Below are 13,160 nucleotides of genomic sequence, written 5' to 3' on the forward strand. Positions count from 1 at the left end.
GTCAGTTGGAGAGTTGGCTGCAGGATCCAAAAGTGTTTATCCTCTAAAACAGGGGTCTCAAACTCACTTTACCTGGGGGCCACTGGAGCTAGGGTCTGGGCGAGGCTGGGCCGCATCAGGTTTTCCAGAAAAAAAACAAACGCATTTATTAAAAACAGAAAAATGAATAAACTTTGCTTTGGTTCCGATTTTCTACAAGAAAAGCTCTGATAAAACATTCCACTGTTCTCAAATATCTTAATTTTTATTTTTCTACACAAAATAAGAAATAAGAAAGAAAATAAATAAACAAATCAAGAATATCAATCAATCAGTAATAAATAAATATAATAATAGTAAAACGGCAAATAATAAAAACTTAAGAAACCACATATAGTTGGTAGACAAATTATTTTTTTCCCGATTAAAATTAAGCATTATTAGAGCCCTGTAGACATGACAAAACACGACTATAGTCACATTTATTCTCTTTTTATTCACAACATATTGCGCAACTTCAGGGTCTTGAGACACATGCTAACTCGCAAACTAGAGAGCTGGTGACCTAAACGGTAGCCTCCAAGTTATTTCCTTTAAACTTAAAAAGCCAAAAACTTACCACTTCCACACGGATAGGGAGGATAACTATTAACAGTTATTTAACCTTTAACATGAACATTAATCAAACGTAATGATTTTTTCTGAGTACATGATACCATACAGCACCCATATCAAACTTGACTTTCATGTCAAGGTGGGGGCCTTAAACTAGTGTCCTGCGGGCCACATTTGGCCCGCGGGCCGCGTGTTTGAGACCCCTGCTCTAAAAGGTAGAGAGAGGCATGTACAAACAAAAGTGGTTTTGCTCTTCACTGGTGTCGTTTAGAGGCTAGATACCTTAGACTATTTGACTATAACTATTTTGTTAGTCGAGTAATCTGAGGCTTCAACTAATCAGTCAAAAGAACCTTTTTGCCTTCTCTTCCAGTAAAGAAAAATAGTCTGGAGCCGCAAGACATTACACAGCTTATTAACTTTTAGAAAGCTTCAATAAATTCTAATAACACAATTGAACTAACAGAAGTGCAGACTGCATGTGTCGGCTTACTTTGAAATAATCTAAACACTCAAGCGTGTAGGTCTTTTTGAGTCGTTCCTGTGTTTGTGTAAAATGAAAACAAAACGTAGCCAAATTTAATATAAAAATAATCTAGAGTTAATCTCTCTACAGCACATGCCAGTCTGTTCAATATTGTTTACATGACTTGACTTATCACAGGGAATTCAATCTGCGTGCGTTGTATTGATGTCATGAGTTTGCCTACTGGTGGTGTTGCCATTCTTTTGATCCTGTCCTTGACTGTCTTTGCAGAGAGGCATGTCTTTAATTTTCGGAGTCATTTGTTGCGTATTTCCTTTACTTCTGAGAATAGATGCTGTGATATTTCTTTGAACAAATTTTTCATGTATTCTCCAGCTATAAATGACTTCCCCCGTTTTTTACGATCTGAGATGCAGCCACAACACGAGCTGCTGTAGTTGAATTTGGAGCGTTCATCCACTTCTTGAAAGTATGTTTGCTCTGCTCAACCTTTTGCAGTAGTTGTGAAATCATTATCTTATGCCCATCTGCAGTGGGGTACTTTCCAGAAAAGTTGAGTGCTGTCTACATTATTTGTTGTTTGCTAATTTCTCACCAGCATCATTGGCAGTGAAGGGAAAGCAATATGTACAAACAAAATGAATCTTCAGAGACGTATTATTAGTATACATACCATACTGCGGGAGTAGCACACTCAAGAAGACATCATTTTAAAATCTTTAATACAAAGCTCCACAAACTGAGCCACAACAAGGAGGCTAAAGAGCTAGAGGGGTGAAATCAAAGATACATTTTGAGGTTTGGTCTGCAAGAAAAGAGTAAAAAAATGTAAATCAATGTTCAAATCCATAGTCAAAGCTGATAAGTGTGAATGCTTTGAAATCAAAGCATATTTACATTTTTATATCAAAAAATAAATGTTTGAAAAATGGGCTGGACAGCTGCACATGCGTAGGTTTTCTCTGGACTCCGGTTTCCTCCCACATTCCAAAAACATGCTAGGTTAATTGGCCGCTCCAAATTGTCCATAGGTATGAATGTGAGTGTGAATGGTTGTTTGTCTATATGTGCCCTGTGATTGGCTGGTCACCAGTCCAGCATGTACCCCGCCACTCGCCCGAAGACATGAGGATAAGCGGTAGAAAATGAATTTATTAATGAATTGTTGATTAATCAAATATTAATAAGAATATTACAACCTAAACAATACCTGTGCAGTAATACAGAATACACATTTCTATTTATGTCATCATTACATTACATCATAAACATTGGTATATACATTTCTAAATAGATCATAGATTTCTTCCTTTGGTAACATTTGCTTTGAAATCCAAATATATGGGAGGTTTAAGTGTTGTTTTAATAAACAACTGTGGCTTGAATTAAATATTCATACATTCTGGTCCAAAACTGCCAAAGTCTGCAACTTTTTGGCCCCTGGCAATGCCCTGCAAGAGATGAACCAGGGATGATTGCTTATAAAGAGAGAACACGTTCTGCTTTTTGGCAGGCCCCATCTGTCTTTTGAGTCCTCCTTGAAAAGGGACAGATGAATGCATCTGAAGAATCAGAAACTGCCACATCTGCTAATGTCAGAACACATTTACTTCAACCATGTCCTAACTACATTAAATTACCATGTATCCCCGAGATGACGCTTTGATCGACCAAGTCAATCAATGTCCATCAGTATCTATGTGAAGTAAAATGAGATTGTTGACACATTATTACTTTGGATCACATTTAGAAACACATCACCTGCTATCACAGCTAAGAAAAGGGATAACAATTATTTGACTTGATTATACGGCCACTTTGCACTTTGAATTTCACAGATTCATAATAATAAATCATGCTGTAGTTGCTGTTGATGCTATTATTAGTCAAAAATATATATATTGAAGCCAATTACATGAACTGAAAATGATTATGCAAAAGACAATGCTGACAAAGTCAAGGCAAAATATCAAAAAGGTTTCAGCAATGGGCACATTTTCCAATTAATCACAAAATAATAACAAATGAGAATAATAATAATAACAACAAGCAAACGTGTAGATAACACACACTTCAGTTCAGTTCAGGAGTTCAGGACACAAAGCAGAATATTCAACATGGACATTTTTTCAACATAACTCGCCGCTAGGTATCTTACCCCTGAGTTAGTTTATCCATAGTTGGAATAATAAAGATGAAAGTCGCTATGAGATGTCTGTTCACCATTTACTTTTCCACAGAGGCGCAACAACGAATCAAGAGGGTTAGCTTAATGTCAGCTGACTGATGTCATACGACATCTACAAAGTGACATTTCTGACTTGGGTGACACATGCGATCGACCCATAAAATGGGATTGACGTAATGGGCACCCCCGCTCTGTGTGGTGATCACAATAGGAGTGCTGAACTTGATATATTTAACTCACCACATGGTCGAGTGGTTCAGTGTGGAGGTGAGCGATTGCAGGAGGCAGATGAGATGACTAATAATTCAGCATATTGCATTTAAAGTTCTGAAAATTGATTTCAGCTCATATGTATTTTTATTTGAAAAGAGAAGATGAAACTCACAGGTTGACAGTTGAGTTAAAACCATAACCATGTTAATCGTACTCGTATAGTAGTTGTAGTAGTCATAGAGTAATATCCACAACCTTGGATTATGAATGTGATGTTCTGAGCAGAAGACTGATAAATGCGTAACTTCATTCCAGCTGCATAGTAAACAAAGAAGACAAGAAGGCAAGGTGCATTCACGGACATCGTTTTTTTGCCTAGTAAAAACATGTGAACCATTGAAAATGGCTTTGGGTCGCAACCGACCAGTTGAGAATCACTGCTCAAAAGCAGTAAACATATGACCCATTGTGTAGGTTGGTCTCAAATCAATGACATGTAAAAAACATGAACATGGAGCATTTTCTAAAGTGCACCGACCAGTCCTGTTGGATGTAAAATGACAGCAATTCTGCACAAAGCATAGCCAATCAGGATTTACTGTATAAGTCCCTGAAAAGCCTTCTGACACATTGTCCCCATAGCCCTTTTCCAGACCTCTCTTGCGCCTGATTGCTTTCAATCCAGAAAGGACCAATCAATGGTTAATGTACGGACTGCATTGCAGTGTAGCATGCTGAGAAAAGTTGTGGCCGGACATTTTCTTCTCCTAACGTGCATTCCCCCTGCAGGCCTGCACGAGGTTAAAGTTACTTGTGGAAGAAATTGTACAAGTAGAGCTGCCAACTTCATTTTTCAGAAAGTTCCTCAGTCTGAGACTGTGGTAAAAATCCCCAAAGTGTTGAAAGATGAGTGCCCATTTATCAAGCATTCCATACCGTTCTCAAGTCAATGCAATTGGTAAAAAAAAAAATGGTAAAATGGTGGTGATGGCGGAACTTTACACGCCCTCACACAGTGTCTTAATAAGACGACAGGACGTGCACCGTGTTGTATGCTAACCAGAAAATGTATGCAAACTGAGGGAAGATTTACCAAAAAAAACACGCTAACCGGGGCATACGCCAACAGAAGTTCCACTGTATCTCTAACATATAAACTCGAGTGCGAGCTATAGTTTTAATCCTATTGAACTGTACATAAAAGGTAGCTCACAGTTCTGACATTTGCATTGAATTTATTGGATGCAACCTATTTCTAGGAAGTGAATTCATTTAGATCCAGCTCATGAGTGAAGCTTGTCTTATTTTGAAGATGGAATTTGGAGGATGGAAATAAAATGGAGACGACACGACTCAATATTTCTCGGGTGGCAGAGGAAAGCAGGCAACAGTATTTGTGTGGGGGTACTTGCATGCTTACATCTTCACTGCCTTTGACGGCTTATTTCTCCATCTCACTCTGCTGTCAGATGTTGACTGAATCAGGTTAGAGATGGGAGGTGCAGAAACAAAAGCATTGCAGATGGAAATGACAATGTTTCTCCCCTTTGTGGATTTTTAAAGTGCACTCACATGCTTCTCTCCACCAGAAAAAAACAAAACAAAACAACTCGTGCTAATGGAATGTATACAGTGCATTGTGTGGGTAGAGAAAAATAAGACCAAAAACAACTGCTTCATATAAGAAAAAATGCATATGCCCAAATACGACATTTCGACAATTAAACTCAATTCATTTCAGGGTACCTAAAGATACATATTTAATGTTTTTGCAGTGTTTAGATGTGTGAATATTTGACCATTGTAAGCAATATGAGTTACTTTATTAAAATATTACAATAATATCATTTCTTTATCAATTACTAACAAACAGTGGTAACTTTTTTTTGTTATTTTGGCAATTAACCTAGCATGTTTTTGGAATGTGGGAGGAAACCAGAGTACCCGGAGAAAACCCACGCATGCACGGGGAGAACATGCAAACCACACAGAGATGGCTGAGGGTGGAATTGAACCCTCGTCTCCTAGCTGTGAGGTCTGCGCGCTAACCACTCGACCGCCGTGCCGCCCAAATCCAAACATAAAAGGTATAATTTATACCGTATGCTGTATAATTTTACATGTGCTGCCTTTCAGCTAAAGTGTGGTGGTTATTGTTTTTACTAATTCATTGAGTTGAGTTTGTGATGCAACTCAAATTGAATGATACACAGCAAACTGGACACTTTTTGTTACAGAATACTTCTGCCATGGAGTAATGTGCAACCATAATGATGATGTGGACTGAGAAATGTTGTTTCGATGTGGTGAAATGAATGTGCCTTCCAGGATACCGTAGTATTGTGCACGGTATGCTCGGTATGGCAAGATTTGGTGTTGGGTGTGTGAGCCAAGATAGCTGAATAAACAATCACTGCTGGGAGTATCATGCACATCTTAATTAATTCCACAAGAATCAACGGGCAAAAGGGTCAAATAAAACATCTTGTTAAGTGCAATATTATTAGTCAACCGAGGCAAATTGGGCCTTTGAATAACTGTGGTTTAACTGTATACGCCACAGTACAGTGTCGTAGTAATGCTTATAATAAATAGGTCACAGTAGTAGAATTTACGGTCTTAATGGACGGATGCAAACATTTTTCCCAAAGGAATCCTGGCTGATTAAATGATATTTTGTTCAATTTTGTTTAGTTAGTTCTTTTTTCTTTGTGAATATGCTTCCTTTTCCTTTTGGCTGGGAATAAAATATATTGCTGATCTGAGTGTTTTTATCTAGCCAAGCAGGATGCCTTTGTTTTGACTTTTTTTTTGCTTAGTGTCTTTAAACATCAGAGCTCGGATTCTTTACCTTGACATTGTGGTGGGGCAGCACGGGAGAAAACTTGGGCCTAATGAGATTCCTTTGAGCTTTTCTTACTTGCCTGGAAGCTTCTAGAGCCTTACTTAGTTCACATAGAGGTCTTATTACCTTATTCCTAAGTGGGAGGACTCACACCGCTGCTGGCAAACCCCACCCTGTCTGATCCCTCAGAACGACACTGATGAGATGATCTGAGGCAGAAAAACGGGATACATACTTCAGTGATGGGAGATGGCTGCATGCTGTGACAACCAGCATTTCCCAGTTTTAATTGGATCCAAAGCAAGGATCGGGACATAGTGGTATGGTATCGTTTATTTGTTTCAGACATGCTTACAAAGTTACTTTAAAGTGACCTATTATGCTTTTTCCACTTTTCTGACCTATAAATGCTATTACAATGTTGTATTCTCATGTTTAACCTGAAATAAGTTTGGGATGGTTTGCACGCTTGGATGGCTTGCACTCCTCAGCCTCCCTGGGAAAGTCTATTCCAGGGTGCTGGAAAGGGTACGACCGTTGGTCCAATATGGTTTTCGTCCTGGTCGTGGACACTCGACCAGTTCTACACCCTCATGAGGGTGCTTGAGGGTGCACGGGAGTTTGCCCAACCAGTCTTTGTGGACTTGGAAAAAGTATTTGACTGTGTCCCTTGTGGTGTGCTTTGGGTGGTGCTCCGGGAGTACGGGATTGGTGGCGCGCTACTACGTGCCATCCGGGCCTTGTACAAGCAGGAGCCTGGTTCACATTGCCAGTAGTAAGTCGAGCCTGTTTCCCTTTGTCACAGATTCTGTTCACAATTTTCATGGACAGAATTTCTAGGCGCAGCCAAGGTGTTGAGGGAGTCCGGTTCAGGGGCCTTAGAATCTCAGTGGTGCTGATGGCCTCTTCGGGCTGCGACCTTCAGCGTTTACTGGGACGGTTTGCATCTGAGTGTGAAGCTTCTGGGCTGAGACTCAGGGATGGAGTGCTCCCTCTGGGTCGGGAATGAGGTCCTGCCCCAGGTGGAGGAGTTTAAGTATCTCGGGGTCTTGTTCACGAGTGAGGGAATGTGGGAGCGTGAGGTCGACAGACAGATCGGCGCAGCCTTTGCAGTAATGCGGTCGCTGTACCAGACCGTTGTGGTGGAAATTCAGTGGTCCATCTATGTTCCCACTCTCACCTATGGTCATGAGCTTTGGGTCATGACCGAAAGAATGAGATTGCGGATACAGGCGGCTGAAATGAGTTTCCTCCTTAGGGTAGCTGGACTCACCCTAAGAGATAGGTTGAGGAGCTCAGTCATCCGGGAGGGGCTCAGAGTAGAGCCGCTTGGGCATCTAGTCCGGATGCCTCTCGGACGGCTCCCTGGTGAGGTGTTCGGGCATGCTCAGACGGGAAAAGGCAGACCTAGGACACGCTGGAGGGATTATGTCTCACAGCTGGCCTGAGAACGCCTTGGTGTCCTACCGGTGGAGCTGTAGAAGGTGGCCAGGGACCGGGGAGTCTGGGCTTCCCCACTGAGACTGCTGCCCCCGCGACCCGGACCCGGATAAGCAGAGGAAAATGGACTTGTTGCAGTTCTATTTCGGCTCCTGGTACTTGGTGAACTACATAAACAGTTGGTACAGCATATTTTCCCTGACAGTCTTCTGTTTACATAACCAGACACGCAATATATCACACATCAATGTTGCTTGGATTTCTGCCTGATTTATTAAGATAATTACTGCACTGATAAAACCTCTTTCCAGAATCCATAAGGGTGTTGAACTTGGCTAATGGAATTCACAGAGGAAAAGGGTTGACGCAGTTTTCATTACCATCAATCAAGAAATTGTTCACTTCAGTCATGAATTTTGCCTTCAATCTCCTTTGCTGCTGGTCTTTTTCAACATATTACCCTCCTTCGGGAGAGTGTGGTTAAAAGAGTGTCACTGTGATGTCCTTTCACCAGATAAATCGTGATTTATATTTACATTATAATTAATTGCAGGGGCCTTCAATTAACATTGCTCGACGTCCGCAATGGTGCACTTCCTCCCAGGGGCGGTCTGTCCATTAAAGTTGTATAATAGATCTTTATTTCTTCATGTTTTATTTATTGATGTTTTTTTTTAACAATGTAGTTTCTTGTTTTATTAAGAAAAAAACATCAACATGGTTTGGTATGGTTTGTTTCAGACATGATTAATAAGTTGAATGCAACCAAAATAAGCATATTTAAACAAATTCTGCATTTTTTTGGCCTAGTATTTTCAAGCATTTTTGAGTTCTTGTACAGGAATGGCCAGTGTAAGCTTATTGTAGCGGGGCATGCTAGTGTGGCTGTGCGTGTGCCAAAAAAAATTAAAATGTAAAATAAAAAAAAACAGATTTTCAAAAAAAAAAAAAAGATTTCATAGGGCCCTTCCAGAGGCGCCGCAGAAGAGCCCTGAAAACTGACCAACTTTCAACCACTACAAAGCAGAGACAATGTGGAATGTTTGCAATGACAGTGGTTGGCCAACTCACTGGCGATTTTTGTACCGCATTGTATATAGTGTGTGTATTTCTGTAAAAAGGCCACAAATATTGTTATACGTTGATTTCAGGACACATCTTTTGGTATGAACATTTTAGCTTTTTCTCATCACATTATGCCACGGGCCCATAGAGAGAGGACAATTTATTTATTTTTTTTATGTTGCCCAGAATTCATGGCTAGAGGTACTCAAAATACTCAACACGTCCTCAGCAGACTCCCTTTTTGACTCATCATATGAGCACAAACACACCGTCAACTGAGCATTATCAGTGGTGTCAGAAGGCTCATCCACATCCAGAGAAATGCTCTCTTTATTTTACACTTATGCACTTTTTATTCTACAGCACAGCTGCTTATTAGAGCACAAGCCACTACTTAAGTACGTTTTGTTGGTGTGGAATCTGAAAGGAGGATTTGACGATACAACGATTTCAGTGTCTTGATTTTACCTCTAAATTCAGAGGAAATGTCTCTTAAAAAAATCTATGTTTTGTCTTATAATGCCGTTTGAAAGTGGACATTTCCATCACAGTTATCATCAGGTCCTGGGCTTGTTGGAGGGAGAATGAATGCCAATGTTTCAGTCTTTTTGTCTTTCAATTACCGACTTTTATTGTCCACCTTTCTTTTAGCAGCGCACTTGGAACACACCATTTTGCAAAATGATCTGCGAGTTACTCCTAAAAAAAAATGTGAAAGAAAAAGTGAACATGATGCAGTAACAGACTGTGTTTCATTGGCATGGAGACATGTCTTGGTATACGTGCATTGACCGAAACAAAACACATAGTCAGGGCGCCTATTGAGGGGCTCTGGTATAAACAGTAAATTATAAATCTCCCGCTAACCCTCCACTGGCGGCTTTGGAAGCCTGTGAGCGTGAGGATTCTGCAATTTCTCAGCTGGACTTGTGTACACAGATTTTGGATGTTGTTCCTGAAATCTGTTGTAGCCACTGAAACAGTTTGGGTTCACAACCTTAGGTGCTCTGATTACCACAGGCAGTGCCAGTAACAGTTAGCCTTTAAAATGTAGCATTCTCTTCCTTGTTGAAACTCATTCATTCATTCATTTTCTGCCGCTTTTCCTCACGAGGGTCGCGGGGGTGCTGGAGCCTATCCCAGCTGTCTTCGGGCGAGAGGCGGGATACACCCTGGACTGGTCGCCAGCCAATCACACAGCACATATAGACAAACAACCATTCACACTCACATTCTTACCTATGGACAATTTGGAGTGGCCAATTAACCTAGCATTTTTTTGGAATGTGGGAGGAAACCGGAGTACCCGGAGAAAACCCACGCATGCACGGGGAGAACATGCAAACTCCACACAGAGATGGCCGAGGGTGAAGGGTGGAATTGAACCCTAGCTGACCACTCGACCGCCGTGCCGCCTCCTTGTTGAAACTGATTTTTAAAATTATTTACTGTGTAAACTGTAATGTTATGCAATGGGGAATACAGTGGATCCCACACGTTTTGTGACTCAGCATCAACATCAAGCATCCCTGTCCATGCGTGGGTTTTCTCCGGGCTTCCTCCCCCATTCCAAAAACATGAACGTGGGTGGGAATGGTTGTTTGTCTATATGTGCCCTGTGATTGTCTCAAGACCAGTCCAGTGTGTGCCCCGCCTCTGGACTGCTGGGATAGGCTCCAGCACACCCACGACCCTCGTGAGGATAAGCGGTAGAAAATGAATGAATGAATGAATGAGAGAAAATATAAAAACCCAAGAACCTGATTTGGCAGCCAAAGACCAGGTCTGGTCTGGGTAGGATAGGTCTAGTCTGAGAGCTTGGTGGAAGAGCCAATCTCATTCATACAATGGAGCGGGGCCACACGATGGTCGTTTGGATGGTCACCTTCATTAGCATCCCATTCAGATGTAATGATTTGTCATGAACCCACCTGAAACCCACCTTTCTGGGAGAAAGATGGTGTTTGTTTGTTAAACAAGTTTATCTGAGTTTCTCAGATAGACCTGAGACACATGGAATAACAACGCTATTGCATCAGCTACTCTTTTCATCCTCATCCACCTTGTTTTTGTTCTTTCTGGAATGAGAGGCACTCTATTCAAACAACCAGCTGGCGTAACCACAGGTTTTGAGGGCATCCCTCAGGTACTCTTTCTCTTTTGCCTGTGAGCTGGTGGGAACATTATCAGCTCTGTGTTGGAGCATTTTAATAACACCCAGTATGGGTTCCAGTGGGTGGTGTGAGTGAAAGAATAGGTACTGGTCAATGTGTGTGGGCTTTTCCAGAAACACCAACATGCAGTCCAAAAAAGCCAACTTATTGTCTTTGACACCTGATGATTTTACCAGTGACGTGGTGCTGTTCCCTTAAAGGAGTTCAGAGCACTCAATTCAGAGACTATGCATGTCCTCCATGTCGAGGTCGGCCACGACAGGAGATCGGTGACTCCATAGCACAACCGTGAGTTCCTGTGAATTGAAAATATGCAGAATTGAGGCAACGCTCCAGCAAATGGCCTTTTAGTGAACAATAGTCTCTTGTGGGTATAGCCGGTAATAAAGTCCAATGCTAATGCTTTCTGACTTCTCCAATATTTACAGGCGTTGTATTATTTTCTTGTTATACCCACTGGTTGTGTCTCTTTTCAGTCTTTGATGAGTATTGGCATCATTAAGAAGTGTAAGTAGCTTGTCATGGTAGTCGGTTTTGTTAATTACTCCCCTTGTCTGCTGGAAGGATTGTGATGTTTTTATCTACAGGTATGCTAGTAATGTCACAGCTTTTATATCCTCAAGGGTGAGGTTGGAAGGGGAGGCCTTATTGCAAATGTGGATCCAAACGGCGCAAAACGTGAGGATTTACTGTAATACAACTCAGTACAGTAGGACTGTATTCATGGTTATCACATACTACAGCATTAATTGGCTCTGTACCCTAGAAACCGCCCATGAACGATACAGGAAAAGGCCGAAATGATACTGTGTTAAAGCCCAGGGCAGTGATACTGATAAAATATAGAGTTTAACCATGTTCAGTATCAGCCCCCGTAGCTGTCCACTCAGAGCGCGCTGCTCTGGAAACAACCAATCAGAGAACAGCGCACGAGCGTGAACACACAGCGTTTGTTTTGCTGCCCTCTGTGCTCTGTCAACATGTCAGCAGTATGTAATAAACTGACATGTACATGTACGCAGTATGTAATAAACTGACATGTACATGTAATAAACTGAAAATTTCCCGGAAACAAAATAGTCTTTTGATTAAATAGTACGAGATAATAAGCTCATGATTAAATAGTATGTGATAATAAGATCATCACATGGTTTGTCTGGTATAGACAAACCATGTCTATGTCGGTCTCGGGCTGATACTGACACTTGGGGGCATGATACCTGGCCTGATACCAGACAAACCATGTGATAACCTATAATTCCCAAGCTTTTCAAGGTCTGATTCGGGCAGGCACATTCCAGGAAAAAAATGATTTCAGAGCGCATAAATTGGCTGTGTTCAGCCATGTCTCTGACACATTTAAACAAAATACAGAAACTGCAGTTCTTAAACTGCATGGGAATGAGCTCGCCGGTATTCTTCAGCAAAGAAAGAGACAATATTGTCAAAGCACTTTCAGCCCCTTGAAACCATGATCCCATATAAATGAGATCCACTTAATATTATAATCACTTTCTGGAGATGTACAGTATTTGTGCTCCTTGTTAAACCTGGTCCAAGTTGTTTAAGTTTGTAAGATTATGAATTTGACATCCACAAGTCACAGCCTGGGATGTGTGTGGAAGTGGATGTCGGCTGGGATGGAATCATATGTGAATAATATATAATGAGACTCTACCTGAACCCTTCATCCTCATGTTGACATTTTAATTACAGCACAGCAAAATAGGTGTCAGAGCAACACTGCTTTTTTTTTTACCACTATTTTCATTTTTGGAGGTTGTTGCAGGAAAAAGCAGCTCTTGTGATCCATCATTAAAACCCATCATCAAAACTCATTATACTGGCAGACGGGCAATTAATAAGATCCCTCTTTGGATTTCTACTTGACATTATATGACAGAAATATTTTATGAGCATTCATGAAAATTTAAAAAATTAAAACAGAACTGAATAAACCTGTTGATGTTTTAGTCCCCCTTCCCTTTGTTAGTAATAATAAGAATTGTATTTTAATGATCACTGTTGAACATGCATAATTTGTGCTGAAATGTGTTCCTTTCCTCACCCTTTTCCATACGTGTTGGAAATATTGAAATGGTTTTGATGACTTTGATCAATAAAATGTTATTTTCCACCAACATTTTGGCAATG

The 13,160-nt window shown here is 40.8% G+C and overlaps 1 protein-coding gene and 1 long non-coding RNA gene across 10 annotated transcripts in view; one reads left to right on the forward strand and one right to left on the reverse strand.

Moving 5' to 3' along the window:
- The window catches only part of LOC131107404 (VPS10 domain-containing receptor SorCS1), a 141,829-nt gene that overhangs the window by 15,662 nt on the left and 113,007 nt on the right, over window positions 1-13,160 (forward strand). The window lies entirely within an intron of this gene.
- On the reverse strand, window positions 2,018-3,306 carry LOC131107775 (uncharacterized). Its single transcript, XR_009120333.1, has 3 exons — window positions 3,240-3,306; window positions 2,722-2,777; window positions 2,018-2,618 (listed from the first exon to the last, which is right to left on the reverse strand). It is a non-coding gene; the product is annotated as an uncharacterized LOC131107775 (long non-coding RNA).

The sequence above is a fragment of the Doryrhamphus excisus genome, chromosome 1, assembly GCF_030265055.1.
Source record: "Doryrhamphus excisus isolate RoL2022-K1 chromosome 1, RoL_Dexc_1.0, whole genome shotgun sequence".
Classification (NCBI taxonomy): domain Eukaryota; kingdom Metazoa; phylum Chordata; class Actinopteri; order Syngnathiformes; family Syngnathidae; genus Doryrhamphus; species Doryrhamphus excisus.